Source organism: Mustela nivalis (genome assembly GCF_964662115.1).
Source record: "Mustela nivalis genome assembly, chromosome: X".
Lineage (NCBI taxonomy): Eukaryota > Metazoa > Chordata > Mammalia > Carnivora > Mustelidae > Mustela > Mustela nivalis.
Genome location: NC_139040.1, coordinates 129205596 through 129223631, shown reverse-complemented (window position 1 = coordinate 129223631; position 18036 = coordinate 129205596). Strand labels below are relative to the sequence as shown.

At 53.3% G+C, this 18036-nt stretch overlaps 1 protein-coding gene across 1 annotated transcript in view; it reads right to left on the bottom strand.

Moving 5' to 3' along the window:
- LOC309856267 (pseudouridine-5'-phosphatase) overlaps positions 1-18036 on the bottom strand; it is an 80333-nt gene that overhangs the window by 21222 nt on the left and 41075 nt on the right. The gene's annotated exons all lie outside the window — the stretch shown is intronic.

Here is an 18036-nt window from a genome sequence, read left to right as displayed (position 1 = left end):
GATAGGACATGGACTGTTTGAACGGGGTTCAGGGCGCTGCAACACACCTACTCAAACCAAACCTCAGAAAGCCATTTGGGGCTTCGCTATAGCATCTCCCAAAGTAACCGAAGGCGATTTTACTGGAAAGCAACACCGCCTTGTTTGCGGGTCCTGTTTTGTTGCAAGGTGGAAAGCAGGCCGAGTGAGCCCAGGGAGGCACCTCTGCACCTGGTGGATCAGGTTTGGTTTGGTTTTGTTTCCTGAAGCAATGAATTGGCAGTGATTATGCTGCTGGTATTTTCGGGGAACACTCGTGTGCTACTGAAGGCATTTCAGTCATTCGCCACACAGCTGGGGAGAGGGAACCCTGAAAGGGCTCCTTCCGGAGGCCCAGGACAACGGTGGGAGCTGCAGGAAAGCTGTAGGGCTACCCCAGAAGGCCACGGAGGAGGAAATACCGCAGAGCCACAACAGGAGGGCACGACAGGGCAGGATCCTTGCCACACTCTCAGCAACGGCGAGCCTCCCGTGCGGGGACGCGGGGCCGAAACCATCGGAGAGAGGGCTGGTTATCAGACCCATGGCCCACACAGCAGTACTGGCCCCCTGGAAACCTTTGCTGAGTGTGCCGGGAGCGTCTACACCCACACAGGGCACTAATGACCTGAGACCGTCTCTTAAACAGTCGTGTAATCATTACTGCTGGAGGAACTGCACCAGGCCGTGTCCCTACATCCTTAATTGGGCACGGGCACACCCATTTCTTGCTCCCACGCCTACAGCAAACACTGTGAGCACCTGACCTTTAAGAGAAATGCTCCTGCCACGTTCAAAGGAAGGTGTAGATCTTAACTCGGCACCAGAACGACATTAAAACTTCTTTAGAAAGAAAGCGAAACCTAGCACTGTGCCGGATGTGAAACTCGCCGTGTCTGATGTCCGGTCGAGCCTCCACACCTCCGCAGGGCAGACGAATACAGTGTAGGGCCAGGACGAAACACCCATCAACAGAAATGAACACAGACAGGGCCGAGACGAAGGAATTAGCGGGTCAGGACCTTCTGGAAGCTTTATAAACACTACTAATATGGGCACATTAGAGACTATCAGAATGGAAAAAAAAAAGTGATATCCTATTACCTACTATCGACAGAAAACTGAAATATAATATTCGGGCAAGTTAAAAGTAAATGGATGTTTATGTCTATAAATAAAACCCATGTATTTTGTAACTCCTGTCAAAAGCAGGGTGAGCTATATGAATAGCAAAAAAAGTGTACTTTAAAACAAGGAATGATGGGGCACTTGGGTGGCTACGTCTGTTAAGCATCTGCCTTCAGCTCCGGTCATGATCTCAGGGTCCTGGGATGGAGCCCCACATTGGGCTCCCTACTCAGCGGGAAGCCTGCTTCTCCCTCTCCCATCACCCCCCTGCCTGTGTCCCCTCTCTCACTGTCTTTCTGTCAAATAAAAATAAATAAAATCTCAAAAAAGAGAAGAACAGGCATGACAAGTCTCAGAGATAACCAAGTACACAAAATAATGACACGTGGGTCAACGGATAAGCAAGACGTCATTCTAAACATGTAAGCATCTGCTAACACAGCTGCAAAACACGTAAAGCAAAAACTAATGCACTGACTGGAGAAAAAGACCGAAGGTTCAAACTCCCGTCACTAATGGACAAAACAAGTGGACAGAAAGGAGGACACAGCAGACTTCAAAAACACTACCCGGCAACGTAACTGAATTGATGTTTATGTACCACGTCACCCAAAACAGCTGAATACCAACGATTTTCGAGGGCACCTAGAACGTTCAATAAGATAGACTGTGAGTCCATAAGCTGTAAAAAACTCTAAAATGTTTTACAATAATTGAAATCATTCAAAATATGTGCCTTGACCATGAAAGAATTAAAACAGTTATCGGTAACTGAAAGGCAGGTGGGAAAAAATATTTGGACATGAAGCAACACACTTCTGTGTAAGACATGAGTCAAAGATGACGTGACAAGGGGAAATTAGATAATCTGGGGTAGAGAACAAAAAGAAAATGTATCAAAATTTGTGGGAAGTGGATAAAACATTGTTTAGAGGAAAACTGATGGCACTAAAGGCTTATACTCCGAAGAAGATGGTGTAAAACCAGCAATCTAAGTTGTCCCATTAAGAAAACTAGAAGAGGGGGCGCCTGGGTGGCTCAGTGGGTTAACCCGCTGCCTTCGGCTCAGGTCATGATCTCAGGGTCCTGGGATTGAGTCCCGCATCAGGCTCTCTGCTCAGCAGGGAGCCTGCTTCCTCCTCTCTCTTTCTGCCTGCCTCTCTGCCTACTTGTGATCTCTCTCTGTCAAATAAATAAATGAAAATCTTAAAAAAAAAAAAAAAAAAAAACTAGAAGAGGGGCACCTGAGTGGCTCAGTGGGTTAAAGCCTCTGCCTTTGGCTCAGATCATGGTCTCAGGGTCCTGGGATCGAGCCCCGCATTGGGCTCTCTGCTCTGCAGGGAGCCTGCTTCCCTCTCTCTCTCTGCCTGCCTCTCCGCCTGTTTGTGATCTCTCTCTGTCCAATAAAATGGTAAATAATATTTTTGAAAGATAAAAAAAAAAAGAAAAAGAAAATGGAAGATCCAAATTTAACAGTGCTAGTAATCAAACAGAGGACATTACCACAGATCCTTAAATCCATCAAAAGGATTAAAAAATAGGAGACAAATCATGAGAGACTGTGGACTCTGAGAAACAAACTGAGGGTTTTGGAGGGGAGGAGGTGGGGGATGGGGCAGCCTGGCCGTGGGTATTAAGGAGGGCACGGATCGCGTGGAGCCCTGGGTGGGGTGCGTACACAGTGAGGCTTGGAACCCTGAGAAAAATAAACTTAAATTTTAAAAAAACGGGATTAAGAGAAAATTGAAGCCAATACCTTCAACAGCTTAGATAAAATGGACAGACTCTTTGAAAGATATAAAGTTCACTCAAAAAGACCGTAATAGTTCAACAGCCCTATACCTCCGAGAGAATGTGTAGTTAACAAACCTTTCTCCTATCCAGGATCGGATGGCCTCCCTGGTGAACTGCGAACGACCGTTTGAGAAACAACACCGATTCTGGGCAAGCTTTCCAGAAAACAGGAGTGAAGGCATTCTGACTCATTCTTGATACCAGTGTTTCTCCGCGACCAGAGCTGAACAGAAGCCCGAGGAGAAAACCGCAGACCCGTGCATCTCGTGCACTAACCCCCTCGCGCGGAAGAACAGTTCAACCCGTGCTAGTCTTGTGCAGAACCCAATCAGCTTCCATGTCCTCGGAATGCACAGCGGAAAGGAGGAAGGTGCCAAAACACTCGATTCATTTGCAGTGACCACTGATGAAAACCACGGATTCCATCTATTAACTACATTTCAGTTAAAAACCTTTACTTCCCGGAGGTGGGTGGCGGGAAAGAACGCCTAGGACAGAAAAACAGCCAATGGCGAAAGTGTGTCTGGATACAGGCATTCCAGGTGAGGTCTATGAACCTTAAAAATAAACCCGCCGGGTGCTCATGCAGCAAACATGGGCGGGTTCGGGACACACGGAGAAGCGCAAGCCAGGACAGGCGGGTTACGGCAGCACGGCGGGCAGGCCCCACACAGAGAAGAGAGGACAGTATTTCACAGAGGAGGAGGAGGAAGTGGGAGGGGTGGCTCCGGACGCAAATGTGCTGGAGAAACTCAGGAGTCCAGTATGATGATGGCTTCTCGTTGGCTGGGTCCCAGGGAGGCAGGTTTTTAACGGAAGGTGCCGAGGTCATCTTGCCCTGTTGGGGCCTGTCCCCGATGACTATTTCTTGTGGAGGATTCTTCTGTTCAGGCTGCAACGGACCATTCTCTCTGTGACTGACAGTGAGTGGGACAGCTTCACTTTTTTTTTTTTTTAAGATTATTTATTTTTAAGATTTTTTTTAAGATTGTATTTCTTTATTTGACAGACAGAGATCACAAGTAGGCAGAGGAGCAGACAGAAAGACAGGGTGAAGCAGGCTCCCCGCTGAGCAGAGAGCCCGATGCGGGGCTCGATCCCAGGACCCTGAGATCATGACCTGAGCCAAAGGCAGAGGCTTAACCCACTGACCCACCCAGGAGCCCCCAAAATAATATGAATTTAAAACAACTTTCAAGTTACTAGATTACAAGAGGACAAACCAAGATTAAAAAACAAACAAACAAAAAAAAAAAAAGGAAAAAAAAACAAAGCATGAACCCTTGGCTCTAAAACACAAGGGAAAATAAAGTTTTGCTGAAAATGTTCTTTTATGCTATTCATTAAAAAAAAAATAGTAATAATACAGCTTCTATCATGTGAGGTAATCCTGTCCACATTGTGTTTTATCCTGCACATAACGTAATGGAAGAGGCATACACAGACCCAAAGGCTCAGCAACAAGCCTACGTGGGAGGGGGTAGATTCAACCTCTGTATCGATACGGGAATGAATCACAGGGGAGGTTCTGCTGGACTGTTTTCCAACGAGCCCCAGCGTCCGGAGCGTCCCAACCGTGGCTGAGATCAGGGTGAACAGGAAACCCAAGAGAAAGATGTGACCACAGTCCTCTGCGGGGACATCGGGCAAATGTCCATAGAATCTTCACGCTCAGGGTTATCGTCCACCCCAACAGCCATGACCAGCTTTGCTCGTGGAGCTGCTCCCTGCGAATGCCAGGACACGGTCCCGCACGTAAGACCAGCTCGGTGATCTACTCCCGGACAGGAAGGACGGTAAGCCCCAGACAGATGCTGGCCACTGTCAGGACGAGTTTTGCATCTTTTAACTACTGGACATCAGCCTTCTCTTCTGTAGTCACGGCCCCCGAGCCGTAAAAGACTAAAACCGTAAGTGCAGTTCTGCCCCGCAGAGAAGCTGGTTAATTAAGTGTATAAATGAAACCCGGCTAAGAGCTTCCAGCCCTTGGTGTGCGGAAGTCGTTGAAGGGAAGGGCAGGAAGACAGCTACTGCTACAAACAGTCCGCTCTCGGGCGATTCATCTCCAGGGGAAGACACACGAAATGTGAAGAATCAGCGGTGTTGATGGGAAGAATGCTGTCCTCTTCCTCCTAAAGACCTAAGATTGATGAGAGAGAACACGGACGCTGCCACTAACACGGATCTGGAGAAAGAAAAATGTGGAAAAGATTGAGAGCTGACAGGTATTTTGAGAATGGAGGTATTTCTTGGGAACTCGTGCACAGAGTGGAGAGATCCGTGCACATCCTACTAGCTCGGGCGTCGTGTTCAGAACCCCACCCTAAACACAGACCTACGGTGAGGAGGTACAATCAGGGGAGATGAAAGTCACACAGACATGTGCACGCCAGGAGGAACGTGGGAGTGGGCGCGGAGTCTGGAATTCTGGCGAGCTAGACCTAGGAAGGTCGTGTTGTGAGCTATGAATGCCCCCAGCTACCTATAACCAGATACTGATGCTGTCCCGGGACCTCAAACTGTGGAGGACTCGGCCCAGCCCAGACCTTCTACACATGCATCCTGGGGACAAAGTGTGGCCCTCTTGACCCGGCCCCAGCCACGAGTAAGGGGCTGGGGCAGACCGACTCTCCGGGAAGGTGGCTTTCACAGTCACGGAGGGCAAGCAGGCTAACACCCGGGTATAAGAGATTCAGTCTGGAGGGCTGACTGGTGGCCCTCAACAATCATTCGGGGGAGGCCCCCTGAGATCATTAGTCTAATGATCTTATTTGGAAAGAGACATGATTAAGGACCTGGAGAAACAGATCATCCTGGATTTAGGGTGGGCCTTAAATGCAGTGGCTCGCGCCCAACCCCCAGACCGGGTGGCTTTGAAACGACAGGTATTTATTTCTCAGGAGTTGTGGAAGCTGAAGTCAGGATAAAGGCAGCACAGATTCCGACGCTGGTGGGGTCCTCTTGGAGCACGATCAGCCTGTCCCTGTGTCCTCGTGTCGGGGAAGGGGTGAGCTAGCTGGACGGGGTCTCTTTTTAAGGGCACTAATCCCACTGGTGAGGGCTCCATCCCCATGACCTGCTCACGTCCTGACAGCCCTACCTCCTAACACGTTCACACTGCGGGATTAGGGATTCCAGCTATGAATTTTGTGGGGGGCACAAACATTCAGACCATGGCAACTGTGTCCCCCCAGGAGGAGAGACAAAGAGATGGCCCTGTGCGGACAGATGCAAAAGACGGAGAGTTGCAGCCACAGGTCGGTGACCGTCTGGGGCCCTGAGAAGCTGGGACGGACAAGACGGACCCTCCCCTGAGTTTCAGGACGGGTGTATGGCCCTGCCAAGGCCTGCTCTGGGATTCCTGGTCTCCAGAACCGTAAGAACATAAATCTCTGCTGTCCTAAGGCACCACGTTTGAGGTCACTCCTTACAGCAGCTGCAGGAAGTTAATGCACGGCCCCCGGGTGGCAGAACTCCTGCAGGAGGGCAGGAACGACGCCTGGACTCAGAGCAGAGAGCAAAATTCATGACCGTACGGGCGACGGTGCACCGGCGACAATCTGACAATCGTTGGCAGTCGAGGAAGGACAGAGCTCGGGACGGGCAACGAACGGTAAAGGAACAAACAGCCTCACAGATGTTCTCTCTACTGCAGGATCACGAGGCCCAGGGAGTCCCTAACTCCTGACTCCAGAGAGCGGGCAGGGGGCAGTCCGTCCCCTGGGGTCAATGGCGGGGACGCGTGGAGGGTCCCGGGAGGTGGCGGAGCCGTGGTTCTCAGCAGGGGTATGTTGGCACCTGTCCTCACTCCGAGGACACACACGGCCGTGCCTGCACTTTGAGGGGACGGATTTGTTGTCGGGGTCTGGACGCGGAAGGCCCAGAGGCCGTGTGTCCAGAGTCCCGGGAGAGCGACGAGACCCGACTCCAAGCGTGCACTCTAATTCCTTCTGCCCTGGGCACGGGGCCGGGGACGACGGCACGTTCTACCCTCGTGCCAGGATGCAGGGTTTGAAGGGCAAGCCCTTGTTCAGGGACGGCAACGGAGGGGAAGGGCTCCCCTCCCGGGAACCGATGCTTCACTGTGACCGCGGCCCGGGTGCACGGACATTCCCGTCCGCCTCCTCCCACATCCAAGGGCCCGCGACAGTGATTTCCTGACCTCCCGTTTCCTTTAAGGCCCTGGTTCTCAAGCACGAGAGGGGTATGTGCTCCCAGCCCTGCTGCGGCACGTTCGGCAATGTCTGGAGATTTCTGGTTTGGGTTGTCACAGCGGGGGAAGGGACCGGTCCGGACACGTGGTGGGAGGCTGGTCCGTGTCCATCCTACGGCAGACAGGACGCCCCCCACAGAATGATGCATGTGGCCCCAGTGTCAATACTGCTGAGGCTGAGAAGCCCTGTCTTGGCAATTCCTGCTTCGAAGAGGAAGCTGGGCTGCTCCTGTGTCCCGCATCAGAGCACGCGTGACGGTACGAGAAGGACGGACGCGGAGCAGTGCTCTCCGTGCTCCTCTGGTCCGCAGTCCCCAGCCTGGAGAGGGGTCCGCGTGCCAGCAAATCCCACTGTGGTAATCAGAGTTTTATATCTGCCCCCCCTTTCCTGTAAGTCAGCCACCGTCTGAGGTCACACAGACCTGGCCTGAGCCCCCGTTTCCCAGGTCCTGCGCTGCTTTCGGCTTCTTCCACGGCAGACGGAACGCCGGGTCATTTATCAAATGGGATGGGGTGGGCTGTCCTCTTCACGTGGTTCCAGGCCAGAGACCGTCACTGGTGTGGACTGGATCCCCCTGAAATTCCCCACGTCGGAGCCCTGAGCCCCGGTGCGGTGGTGCTGGATGGGGAGACTTTGGGAGGTGACTGGGGTCCTGGGAGGCCATGAGGAGGAGCCCCCGAAGGAGATCGGGGCCCTTGTCAGAAGAGGAGGCACAGCTCAGCACAAGCTCACCGTGCCGGCCCCTAGATCTCACACCTCCAGCCTCCACGACGCTGAGAGATGCGTGTCTGTGACGGACGCCATCGGTCCGCGGGACATCAGCACGGCGGCTCAGACACAAAGGTGAACACGTTATGCCCAGGCGGCACCCCCAGTCCTGGAAGATGCTGCATCCAGTAACGTCCTTCCTCTATTAACCTGGGCAGAGGAGGGGAGGTGTCCTCCCTTCGGGGGCTCAGATGCACATCTTCAGGGGACCCAAAGCAGCAGGCTTCTCACACGCACGATTTACACCCTTCTCACCCCACAGTGAAGCCCGCGAGGCAACCAGGCCTGCAGAGAGGACCCCCATCAGGATTCTGGGGCGTACAGAGTATACGCCCCAAATTCACGTCCATCCACAGCCTCGTTATGTGACCCTATTTGGGTCTTTGCAGGTGTAACTGGTAAAGAATCTGGAGACAAAGTCACGTTGGATTGACAGGGTGAGCGCCAGGTCCAACAGCTGGTGTCCGGACAAGCAGAGGACGCAGAGATGTGCGGAGGAAGCACGTGAAGACAGAGGCAGAGATGGGCGGAATGTGGCCTCAATCCCAGGGATGCCCGGTGTCCCAGCACTAGGAAAGGGCAGGAAGGACCCTTCCCTAGTGCTGGCTCGGGCAGAGGTGGGAGCCTTCCTAAGCGAAAGCTATCGACAGCTGCAGGCCTCTCCTAGGTGGGCCTCGCAATGTCAGGGTTTGCATCTTTGTCACAGGGTGACTCGCGTCTCCGGAGAAGAGTGGTCTAGGGTCTTCCTGGTTGTTGAGGGGAAGGGGCCGCAGGGAGCAGATGTTCCCTTCACTCCCAGTCTCTGCACCCTCCAGGAGACGTCCTATTTGCCGTACGAAGCCTCTGTGGTTCGGCGTCTGAACAGAATCCTGTGTTCTGCTGGGGACGGGGAGGGTGGCATCTGGGATCCTGAAAACGGGGCAGAGGACCCCAGGGCCCAGGTCCCTGGCATCCAGGATTTCTAGCTGCCCTACAGGGCTACTTGCCCTGTTTCGTCCTGCCTTCTGGGAAACACGCACCCAGCCTACCGCCCGTGTTGAAATGGGAAGAGTCAAAGAAGAGTGTATTGTGACCCACGAAAATAATCTGAGATTCTAACGTCAGTGTCCACACAGAAAGCTTTGTGGGAGCACGGCCACCCCCATTCACATCTGTGTGGACTGGGGCTGCTTTCAGCTCAAAAGGTAGAGAGGTCAGTGGTCGAGACAACTCTCATGCGTGGTCTATAAAGCCAAAAAAGCAGAAAAACTTTGCCCACCGGTGCTGTGTAGCAAACAGACCTTGCGTGTGCACCAGAGGAAAAAAATCAGGAAGGACGGACAAAAAGAGGTCCGTTGCCTCGGGAAGGAAGCCGGCCAGGCCCTGGGATCGAAGCCTTCCGCGCCTCAGACAGGGACGCTCGGGAGAAGCGTCACAGTTCACAGGGGCTCTCCAAGAGGCCTGACCAGGGAATTCCCACTGTAGGAAATGATTGCACAGCCCAATGCCTTTTTCCAGTGCACATTTAACGACACCCTTTCAGTGCAACTAGGAAGGGACAGAATTTTTACATCTGCAAAGTTATTTTCTTCATCGTATGAAATTTAGTCTGTAGACATTTCTGCTGGGCAACAATCGTGTGTGTGTAAAAATGCAATCACTCTGATAGAGCAGCCTGTTGAAATCTCCTCCTTAAATTGCCATTGAATGCGCGTAGACAAAGAAAATCAGTCAAGTAAGAACTGTACGACCCAGAGACCATCTGGGTTGGGTTGCACATCATTTTTCTGAAATGTGGGACATTCAGAAAAGGGCCATTTCCGGCAAGTTAGGTAGTAAAGTGACGCTTTGATCACACGCACTGTTCTGCATTTGGCCTGTTGACTCACAAAGGCATGGGGTTTCCCGACAAGGAGATCGTCTGTTCCAGGGGGATCTGGAGACATCCTGGAGGTCCTGCTCTCTGCCCTGAGCACCAGTCCCAAGCCCTACCCACCTCGGCACACGGTCGTCTCGTCCATCCAAGGGACACACGTTGCCCTTCCTAACTGCTGACGTCTCCTGGAAAACTCAGAATCGGCGGTCTCTGCTTCCCAAACCGAGTCAAGACCCCTGTTTTGTGTCACATAAAGGAGGAGACAACAGGAGAGCAAGTTTTGTCCTCGCTTTGCTTCTTCTGCCCAAAAGAAATGGCCCTGAGTGGTTGTCAAGTGCCTTGGGAGACTCCAGTAAACGCTGGAGGGTCAGGAGCCCAGTCCTTACACGGCCAACGACGGGGATCCGTACAGAGACCCCGGCAGCTGTGGCTGGCTGTCGGCGGCCACCCGACCTCACAAAGGCACGTGGGTCAGGCTGCTCTCCCTGGCGCACCTCATCACCTGACTGCAGAACCTTGGGCCTCCTAGGTGTGCAGGGATTCCAGAAAGACAGAGACACTCTTTCGAGAAAAGCATATTGAATTTTGGTGTTTTCTTCCATCTGTCTTGTTAGTAAGTGAAGAGAATGGCCAACTACCCTTCACTCTTCCACAACGTGCTGGGCGTACTGAGCCTCACACGGTTCCAAACGCACGCACGGGGCACCTGGGGGGCTCAGTCGGTGAAGCCTCTGCCTGCGGCTCAGGTCACGATTCCGGGGTCCTGGGATCGAGTCCTGAGTCAGACTGAGCAGGGAAAGAAAATCATAAATGATACATTTAGGGAACTATACTGTATTTGCAGGGGAAAAAAAAAAATCCACATCTAAGTGGTCCCGTGCAGGTCAAGGCTCAAACGTATTTCAAAACATTGACAATTGTGGAGAAAAATTTCATTCTGTGCCTTTGTTTATTTGACTGAAAGCTGCTTAAAGTCTTAATTTTATTTACTATGAACCACTCTTAAGGTTGCTGCTTTTAAGGACTTGTCGCTACGAAATCAATGTACAGCACAGCTATTTAAATAGCCTTTTATTTATAGCCCAAGAGAAAAATATCACAGGAAGCGCTGACGGCTCACTGAGTCTTTGTGAGTCTCTATTAGAGCTCTGAATAATGAGATAAAATTCTGTAAGTTCCCTTACACAAGGAAGCACTAGGAACATTATAAAACGATGCCTAAAATGAGGCGTCTGGTCCCCTTCAAAGCCGGCTGCGTTCTCCATCACGGTCGTGAGCTAACGGCCGGCGAGTGCACAGGCCCGGAGCTCACTGTTGCCTCGGCTTCTCCAAAGCCGTGCTCTGCCCTCACGGATACAGGAGGCCGGTGTTGCCAACGTCACGGAAGGAGCGTTGAGCTGCAAAGGACACGGAAGTCCAGGACACGCTTGGGTTTCCAACGTCTGCACACGGACGTGGTAACGGAAAAGGAAGGTGGGCACCTTCCAGACAGCTCCCATCGGCAGCGGCTTCCTTCTGTCTGCCTCGTGCATCCAAAAATGCGACCAAAACAACGGCAGACCCTACCCTGGTGACCCCCGGATAATGCGAAAGTGACTCGCCCGATCTGCAGGGAGCATGGAATTAAAACAGGATCATTTCCAACCTCGACGTCTCCTCCTTGCTGGCTCTTTGCACGGATTTCAACTGTGTGGCCCGAGTTTCCGTCGTGATGTCTGGGTTGATGCCCTTTTCCGTGAATCATTTCAAATATAAAATTCCTGGGGTGCCTGGGTGGCTCCGTGGGTTAAAGCCTCTGCCTTCGGCTCAGGTCATGATCCCAGGGTCCTGGGATCGAGCTCCACGTCGGGCTCTTTGCTCCGCAGGGAGCCTGCTTCCCACCCCCCCCTGCCTGCCTCTCTGCCTACTTGTGATCTCTGTCTCTCTGTTAAATAAATACATAAATAAAATCTTCAAATATAAAATTCTTGCTGTTTGAGTCTGTGCTGCGTGGAATGTCTGCGAGGCAGAGACATTGAGGGATCCTGTGGGTTCCGGTGTCTGGCGTGCTGGGCAGACGCGGAGAAAGGCACCAGGGCTGGAACGCGATGCAGGAACCACGCGCTGAGGGCTGTCTGCTTTCCACTGGGAAGTCGGCCACGAAGGGCCCGGTGCCATGGTCGAGAGTTCCTGCGACCCCACTGCCGACAGCGGGACCTATTCGGCACCACGTGGCTGCTCCGGGGGACACGAAGGAAGGGTTTCCGGGCGAGCACACTGTGTAATCCGGCCTGGGGCTGAGGAGGCGTGCGCCCTGACCGTGATGTGAACATGCTCTGCAGTGCACCGTCACGACGTCTTTCCACCTCGCCTGCCCGGAGTTTTAGCAAAATTCAACTACGTCTTCCCCGCAGGACTTCTGGCATTTTAGAAAACAAACGTAATTTTTCTTTTTTATGCTAAAGTACATGCGACATACAATTAACTGTATTTTCTTTTTAATATTTTATTTATTTATTTATTTGTCAGAGAGAGGGCAGAAGCAGGGGGAGCGACAGACAGGAGAAGCAGAGCCCCGGGTGAGCAGAGAGCCCGATGCGGGACTCGATCCCTGGACCCTGAGATCAGGACCTGAGCCAAGGGCACATGCCCAACAGACAGAGCCACCCAGGTGCCCCTAAAACTGACGGTATTTAAGTAGAGAGTGCAGTGGCCTTAAGTACATTCTCATCTTGTTCAAGACACTGTTAGCTGTCCATGCCCCCAGGGCCGGAAGCCCGCAGCGTCTGTCCTTTTCTGCCCGGCCAGTGCCCTCGAGGCTCGTCTGTGCTGCAGCAGGTGTCAGAACTCGTTTCCAAGGCTGAAGAGTCCCCCTTGTTCGCATGCACAACACGGCGCTTCTCCGTTCACCCACCAACGCACCTTGGCTGCTCCCGCCTTTGCTGTAACCAATCCTTGCTCTCGATTTCTTTAAACAAGAAATGTGATTTTTTTTTATTTCTTGAGCAACCGTCATGGAGCCCCCGTGGAAGTATTGTGCCTGTGGTGAACTGGATCCGTGAGACAAGGCGGAAAACTAGTAACATGTATCCGCTCGCTGTCTGTGCATACAATGTATCCCTGTGAGTGCGGTCAGCCCGCTGGAATGGGGCTGTGCAGGAGGGGGCACAACACGTAGCCATCCCGAGCCGCGCGCATTGGCAGGACACATCGCTCCGCACGTCCGGCAGGTGCTACCCAGGTGCGCACTCTGCAGCCTTGAGCAGAGCACGTGCTCTGAAAACACCCAGAGACTGTCCGTGGGCCTCGAAGCTCCTCTCCCAGGCCATAGGCGGCCCAGCCAGCCCCAGTCTCTTAGCTCTGCCCATGAGAACCGTTCCTTTTCTCCCGTCTCGAGTAGACAAGTCTTTGAGGCGAGGATTTCTCGTATCATCTTATCCTTCCGAGTACTTAAAAGTCTGTGGGAAAACCACCACACATTTTACAACAGAAACTGTAATTCTTTTTTGTTTTAAGATGCTATTTCTTTAGAGACAGCAAGAGCGAGCGCACACAAGCCGGGCGAGAGCCAGGCGGAGGGAGAAGCAGGCTCTCCGCGAAGCAGGGAACCTGACACGGAACTCGATCCCAGGACCCTGGGGGTCAGGACCTGAGCTGAAGGCAGATGGTTCACCGACGCGGAGCACACCCCCGCCCCCCGCAGGTGTTGCGGAAATTGTAATTCTTTGAGAAAAACATTTACGACCACAGGCATGTGATGTCTGGGATCCTAGAGAGTAAAGACATTTATCTCATCTTCCTTAGTCTAGAATGTCTCCATTACTCTTTAACTATCTGTGAAAGCAGTTAGCAGTCTTCCAACACGGAAATTTTAAACCTAGAAAGACATCAGGTCCGTATACAACATCAAAGAAGGTGGCGTATGTAAGGAAAGGGGGAGACGTAGTTCCGAGGTTTGCCAGTTCCATCTGACCAGCAAGTAATGCCTTTCTCCGGCTCTTGCCCACACCCTGCAACGACCATTTTCCTGGTATGTGCCTGACGTCCTTTCTTTTCTTTTTTTTCCTTTTTTTTTTTTTTTTTTTTAGATTTTATTTATTTATTTGACAGACAGAGATCACAAGTAGACGGAGAGGCAGGCAGAGAGAGAGGGAGAAGCAGGCTCTCTGCTGAGCAGAGAACCCAATGCGGGGCTCGATCCCCAGGACCCTGGGATCATGGCATGAGCCTAAGGCAGCGGCTTAACCCACTGAGCCACCCAGGTGCCTCCTAACGTCCTTTCTTGAAGAGAAAAGCAGCGCGGGCGTTAGCTGAACGGATTATCACGGCTGTTGGTGGATGATTTCTCTCGTCACCTGTCACGTGTGTCCTTTAATTGTGCAAGGTCCGTGAACGCAGTGAGCGTCATAACAAGAAGCAGGCTCCGGTCTAAGCCTGGAAGGCTTCTCCAGGGCGGTGGAATCAGCCTGGGGTCCGGGGCTGCCACTGAGAGAGGCCAAGTCCCTGAGCAGCTGGGACTTCTCAGCATGCGTTCTGCATGGACTTGGCAAGGACCGAGCCACGTGGACAGCAGCCCACGACAGGCTGTCACGTTTCCACGTTACCGCAGGACGCCGACCTCCTCCACGTGAGGCCACTGCCACATCGTGGGAGCAGCTTCGTGCCGCAGCCAGAGCTCCACATTCTGGACTTTGTGCCGGGCCCTGAGACCACCCCCCGCGGCCTCAGGGCAAGGAGCTGAAGTCCTGTAGGCCCCAAGGCCACCCTGGTGCACGACACAATCAGTGTGCTCTAGGGTCCGTGTTACTGAGACAGGCAGACCCCGGAACAGGCACGGGACCGGCTCATGTCTTCTTCCAACTGCACTCAGCCCGGTACTCGGTTCGGACCTGCCGCACGATAACGGCACCCGGTAACTGCTCGGGGGGCAGGAAGCCCTGCTCCCGGCACCTCGTGAGCAAAGGGCGGCCTGCAGGTCTCGGGATCGCCAAGGATGCTCACCTAGCCTCCCAGGAAGAGCACAGTCCTCACTGCCTTCATATCTCTCTCGGTCTAAAGGCTGTGTCCGATGATCAGTTTAAAGAATTCAAAAAGCTTTCATGCAGGGCGCCTGGGTGGCTCAGTGGGTTAAAGCTTCTGCCTTTGGCTCAGGTCATGATCTCGGGGTCCTGGGATCAAGCCCCATATTGGGCTCTGCTCAGCAGGGAGCTTGACTGCCCCCCTCTCTCTGCTTCTCCGTGTACTTGTGATCTCTGTCAAATAAATACATAACATCTTAAAAAAAAAAAGTTTTCATGCCATGAATCCTGTCCGTAGTTTCTCCATATGTGCGTGAGTGGTTCTACTCTTTCACGGAGCATGTGAGTGCATTTGTGTATGTGTGTGTCCACACAAACACAGAGGCCAGACCTCACAGGTGATGAAGGAGTAAGAACGGTTACATCCACGGAGGAAGAGTTACGGGGTTTCCAAAGTCCCCCCTTTTGTATTACGTGAAGCAGGCGTCATTTTTGTAATTACAGAGACGTTCAAAGAAGGGACATTGTGGTAGTGACTTGTTACCACGAAGGGACAGTTTCCAGACTTAGGACTGTCCTTTCCTGCCACGGTGATAAACCTCACGTGTGAGCAAGCGTCCTGAGACGCGCCGACCGTCCTCATACAGTGCGGTGGATGCTCTAAGACTCTTCACCCGCGCAGCCGTACAGCCTCCAGCCTTCAAGTACCCGCTGGTCATTCAGCTCCAGCCCTGGATTCTCAGGCGAGCATTAACTGGTGCCGGCATCACGGGACACGGGGCCGGTGGTCCACTGAGGCCGTCAGACTCCCCCTGAGGTGAAGTCCTTGCCCCGGCCCCCCTCAAGCCCACCTTGCCCCCCACCTCCTCACCAGGTGCCATAAAGCCACAGGGACAGCCCCCGCCCCAGCAGGGTTTCATTCTGGCACAGCTCTTCTTCAAACCCCACCGGCTCCCCAGTCTTCAACTCAGGAGACAGAGGAGCTCCGGACCCAGGAGCTTCCGAACGGAGCTGCGAGCGCTGCCCATGTCCTCTTCAAGCACACCAGCGACGAGAGGCCGGCTTCCAGGGGTCACAGAAGCAAGTCCCTTGCTGCCTGACATAAGTCCACACCCTCTCCTTTCCTCCTGGAACGGCCGTGCCCTCCCTGCTCACCTGCCCATCCCTTACACGTTGTCCTCAGTTTACCCCATGTCCAGCACCTGCGAAAAAGCTGCCACTGCGCCAGGAATAAGAGGCCTTATTTTGTTTCTGTCCACAGCCCGTCTTCAATTTCTGTTTGGCAGATACTAAGCTCCTGCAGGGTTTCACTTGCGTAGTTACGCACGTCCCCTCTACGGACTACACACTCCACGGGGAAGGTCCCCCGGAGCACCGCCTCGGCACTAGACGCATGGAAGGGCTCAGGGAGGAAAGACAAATGTGACGGGACGACGCCCAGGGACCAAAGCCTTCCTGTCCACCTGCATGATGGCGAGCACGGGCAGAAGAGGAGGGAGGTGCCGCCAGCCCTGCTGATGGCCTCCAGGGGCTGAGGCTGTAAGAAACACAAACAAGGAAGCCGGGAGGGAAAGAAAAGCGCACGCTTTGCGTCGCATGGAAGCCCACGGGATGAGACAGGCTGGCACACAGACCGACTCCCGGAGCCAGGGGACGAGGGCCCCCACGGTGCTGAGTCGGGGGCTACGTGAATGGCCGTTGTCTGTCCATGAGGCTGAGCAGAGACGGAGAAGAGATGACGCTCAGCCCTGGTGAGGACCAGATGCGGCCCGGGAAAAGGAACCATAGACACTCCACCGTGTACCTGCACTTTCCTGGGGAGACCTGAGCCATGACCCGAGCTCCAGGAACACTCGGGAGAGCTCAGTGGGACAGTGGGGGCTGATCGGCCACACACACCCCGACCTCAGAGGGCGGGACACCTGCCAGCTCCCCTCCCTGCAGAGACGGCCTGGGCGCCACACCGTTGGCTGTCCAGGGGACCAAGGTTCCCCTTGGGGTGATCTCGTCCAGCGCGAGGAGGCAGGGGACCCAGAGATGCCCGTGTGTGAGGACCTGGCCTTGTCACACTCCTCTGAACTGGCCCAGAGCCCATGCCTGAGGCTTTCACTTGGGAAATCCTACAGCCAGTGGAAGAACAGAAGAGGCAAGCCTTCCGGACGATTCTGTACCATGGCAGGTACCTCCTTCTTGTTACTGGCTTCCTAGGCCAAATTATCACACTGACTAAATTATGCAAAAATACATTACTACATTGATCTCGAAGAATCCACGGACGAAGGAACTGGTCGGAAACGGAATGTAGGTAACCAACAGCTTTCACATGGGGAATACTACGGAGAAGGTTTTCCTGTGTGCCAAGTCAAGCACACATTTCAGCATGTAAAACCACATCTGCTAAAGCCCCCGAAAACAGACCGTAGACGAACCAGGTTCGGATAGTTTTCTACATTGTTGCCACAGTTTAAAAGAGCTCGGTTTCCATAAAATAAACCCTTCACTAACGGGTGGTTCCCCTTTGCCTATGCAGTAGCGTACAAAATGTGTACAGAGTGCACTGCTCCGAAGTATTTCCTGCTGGGGACGTCCATGGCCCAGTCCTCCGGAAGGGACCCTTCCTACACCATTTATCGATGCAGTCCTACTGACCTGAGAAGGGACCTCCTCAGTTCCCTCTCTGTCTTCAAGCCCAGTGGGTCAGCCCTATTCTCCAGGCAGGCACAGACGCTCCCCTGCATCATAATAGGGGGCTGTTGCCTGTGGCGATGTGCGCAGGGAAGGACACACCCTGCACCATACTGGGGGGGGGGGGTCCTGTCCCTGGTGATGGGCCAGCGAAGGACGCACCCCTGCATCGTAATCAAATGCTGCTACCCCTGGTGATGGGCCCAAAGAAGGATACACCCCTGCATCATACTCAGGGGCTGGTCCCCCTGGTGATGGCCCTGGGGAAGGACACAGCCCTGCATCACCACTGGGGGCTGCTTTCCCTGGCAACCTGCCATCCATTCCTCCAATTTAACTTGCTAAATACCTGCGTGGGCCTCAGCTCTCACCTTGAAAGCAGGAAGTAACGAATGCGCGTGAATGAGTAATACAGGCGGCCTTCTCATCTAATAAGCCCAAGGTGACTTCCAGGACCACAAACACCCCAGCAGCAAGTACCTTCAGAAAGAGAAGGGATGAAAGTCGTCAGGGGTTATGGGATCATCCCCAGTTTAATAATGGGAACGAAGCAGGGAGTGAACCCAGATCTAGAAAG